The following is a 3,942-nucleotide window of genomic DNA, read 5'->3' on the forward strand; positions in this document are numbered from 1 at the left end:
GATTAATATAATTTAATAAAAAGAAAATGAAAGAATTTTAATTCGACAAAAATTGGAGATTTTCACATCTGCTGGAGTATTGAATATTAGCCCAAGAAACCGAAGTCTGTAAAAAAAAAACGGAGAACTGGCAACCGTGATTTAAAATTCTTTCAATTTCTGTTATTTCGATAGAGCGAGACAGAGAAAAAACAAACAGATAGAAGCTCCGATTGTAATCGGTGAGTCTCTGCGCGGACACGCCGAACTGGGCCCGCTAGCAAAACAATGAGTCATCTGTCTCTGTCCTTCTCTCTGTGGTCGCTTGTTTCTAGCGACCGAAAATATTTTCTCGACGATCTCGACCGCTTGGCGTGTATCATAAGGAGGAAAGAGACATTCTAGACAATACATAATTTTTATTAAATTATATTAATCCTTTGCCCTACGATTTAAGTTACGATGGCGCGTGCCATAATTAACAACCTGGAACATATTGTTTATGTTTGGCCCGATAGACATACCACGGCTCTCATCAATGATACTTATGTTTGGCCCGATTTCTTTACCACGAGTCTCACACGATATTAGTGAAAGAGTTAATCATATACCTTTCTCATTAATATATAATAGCAAAAATGATTTCAAAACATGATAGTTAACGAGATATAGTTTACGATTTTCCGTGTATTTTATGTACCACGTCCATAGAGGCGGTCTGCAAAAACTCAGCATGGTCTCGGCGTTAGGTGCGAGATCAGAATGTTGAGGATCCTATGTTCAATCCTGCTTTTTCCTTTTTTTCTTAATTTTTTTTTAAACAAATAACGTTATTAATGAACATATTACTCCAAATATATTTTTATAAAATTATAGAAATTATATGTGTACTTTAGTGTGCTCAGAACTAGTTACACATTTCGAGCCAATTTCTGAAGTGCTGCCTATTTTTCCTTTACAACCGCTCAACAGTCGACGGCTGAACCGCTGGATCGCGCGCGGACGTGCATCTCAGGAGCGTCACAGTATAAGAAACATGCTGCTATCATACCTTCCAACATGAAAATTATCATGACAACATTTTAGCATGAAAATTATCATAAAAATATTTTCCTTCTTACATAATTGTTATTTTCTTAATAATAGTGATTGAACATTATATTAATAAGTATATACATTTTACTAAATATTATGTACTTTTAAAATATTTACTTTATTATTTTTATACATTACATTGATACATTCGGTTTTCTTTCAAAGAGCTACTGACGCTTATGTGCCACAAAATGTAATATCTTTTAATATAGAATAATGATAATATCAATTTAAGACTAATAAGAGTCGATACAGAACGAGATGCGTAATTTTAAACTGGAATGATTCAACTTCAATAACTCCGTGATGTCTTCTTTATTCAACATGTGAATAAAGAAGGCATGTTGAATAAAGAAGACATCACAGAAGACTAATGAAAGTAAAGGATTGATAATTTGCTAGAAGATACGGAGGATATTTCTTAGTGCAACGCTCCTGAGATACACATCCGCGCGCGATCCGGTACAGCTCAGCCGTCGAGCATTGAGCGGCGGCGGCGGGGGGAAAGAAGGCTTCAAAAGTCGATCCAAAATTTAACATATATTCCAATAACTATAGGAAGAATACCGAATCACTTTAATAGATAAATAAAAAATTATTTGTATGTTGCATATAAAGGCACATATTGTAAGATTTGTGATAACAATTTCAAAATAAAAAATTATCTTTATTGTATTCTCTTTTCTTTTTTTTACAATTGTCACTTGGAAAATTTTTAGAGACGTAACTACTCTCGCAATATATCGAAGACTGCCTCTGCAGTCTGAGGGTTTTCTTTTATAAGGTCCCAATAGAGTCTAATCTTATTCTAAAGTCTCACTTCTATTCTTAGAGGCAAAGTCCTAAGGTAGGTTGGTGGACTATGGTCACATTATAAGGTTCGAAAATGAGTCTAAATAGAATCTAGTCTCACTTCTATTCTTATCTTAGAGGCAAAGTCCTAAGGTAGGTTGGTGGACTATGGTCACACCTTCCCCCTTATAAAGAAATTTGGAGTGTAATCAAATTTTATAGTTAATCAAACGTTTTAATACGCCTGATTGTAACTCGAGATTTGGGGGTTGAGCAGAGTAAGCGGTATAATAGGCGTGTTGCGTTGGAGCGTGATTTCCAAAGCTACATTGGTTGTAACAATTTCCGAGTAGTTGCTTGAGTAAATTAATTATACTTGAAAATAGTCCAATCTTATAGAGGAATATGAAAAGGATAGAGCCAAGGGCTATGTATCCGGTTAAATGGAGATAATGCTTGAATGTTTCCTTCCAAGTGATAGTTCTTTTATGCTGTGATATTCGGTCTGCTAAATTATCTAATTCGTCTATTGTTTTGCCTAAGGTTTGTAGATGCTCTGGATTAATGAGTTTCTCTTATTAAATCCATTGGTATGTCAGTCAGTTGATGTTTCTCTAACGTTTTATTGATTGATATTTTATCTATTAAATGAATTGTGTTGTGAATTTCAATTTCGTCTTTAAATAAGTTTTCGGGTTTCAAAGTTGCAGTTTCGGAAATTGCTGTACAATCTGATTCTAAGTGAAGTATAAAATTTTGGTATACTCGTACATTTCGGTGTTTTATCGGAACAGAGTATATGCAAAGCTTCTTCTCTAGGTGCAATTCCTATCCAATCTTGATTCGTATGAAGTTGGATCCATAATGTATTTTGAATTTGCATATACTTTGTTGTACATTTTTCTGTATCGCGTTTTGTAATTATTTCAGTAAGACAATTATCTTTTATACCCATTTTATAATCGGGATATGTCCGCTTTAATAGTTGATATTTTCCGAGTTTCTTTGCGGAGCTTAATTCTAATTCGCTAATAGGCATAAACGTAGTTCTAAATGGATCTAATAGGATAAGTTTTTGAGTGGTGTCTACTATGGATTGTTTTAACCATCCGTGCCTAGGAAGGGATATTACTTTAGTTAGTTCTAAGAATTTGTCTTCTATTAACGGAATTATCAATTGAATCAGCAATCGTTTTTCTGTTAATGCTATCGATATTTCGCTTATATCTATTAGAGTAATATATTGCGTCTCCTCTAAGGGTACGGGAAAATTATCTACATGTTTATGTTGCCTCAAAGAGTTGAATAAATCCCTGGGTGATAAAACGTATGGCTTGATAGTTCCGTGTCTTCCGTTAGTAATAAGTTCTTCTGCTTTTCTAATTTCATCAATTAATTTTCTTAATTCGTCGTCTAAATCTAATAAGGATTCATCTATCCAAATATTTGCTTCAATGATCTGAGACAAGTTTTTGAGGCGGTTAAACTGATCGTTTATGCGACTTATCGCGTTTGAAGTTACATCGACAATTTTTTCGTTAGTATGTAAAGTTTTAAGTATGATACTAGTTTGATTTTTAACGTACTGGATAACATTTTTCTGATCGGTATATAATTTATCTAATTCGCTGTTATAATAGTTCGCATCGGAATCGGACAGAGTTCCAAATAGAGTTTTACTTACTTCACCTATGAAGTCAAATAAACCGCGTTTAGTTCTTGTTTTTGTTCTGAGTCCTGCTAGATACAATACATTTTCTAAATCATTCGCTATTTCTTCGAATTGATTTATTTGCTTTATAATTCGTTTTCTGGAAGAACAAATCCAGTTTTGATTATCAAGCTTTCGAAAACATGTCTTTAATAATTCCTTATATGTGTTCTTAAGTATATGGTAATTATCTTCTAAATCGTTTAGGTTATATCCTACAACTATCTTCCACTGCTCGTGATATAATTTTATCTTGTTTAGAGTTTCGAGGTAAATTACTTCATCGTTGTCTAGTTGAGTAATTGAATATTTTGCGCTGTTAATAGGATGACCCTGAAGTATCAAAAGGAGAAGTATCGGGACGA

At 33.6% G+C, this 3,942-nt stretch overlaps 1 pseudogene; it reads right to left on the reverse strand.

Moving 5' to 3' along the window:
• Positions 1–1,720: 1,720 nt before the first annotated feature.
• Positions 1,721–3,942, reverse strand: LOC147908888 (uncharacterized; annotated as a pseudogene).

Source organism: Acromyrmex echinatior, chromosome 7, assembly GCF_024713525.1.
Source record: "Acromyrmex echinatior isolate Ae372 chromosome 7, ASM2471352v2, whole genome shotgun sequence".
NCBI lineage: Eukaryota > Metazoa > Arthropoda > Insecta > Hymenoptera > Formicidae > Acromyrmex > Acromyrmex echinatior.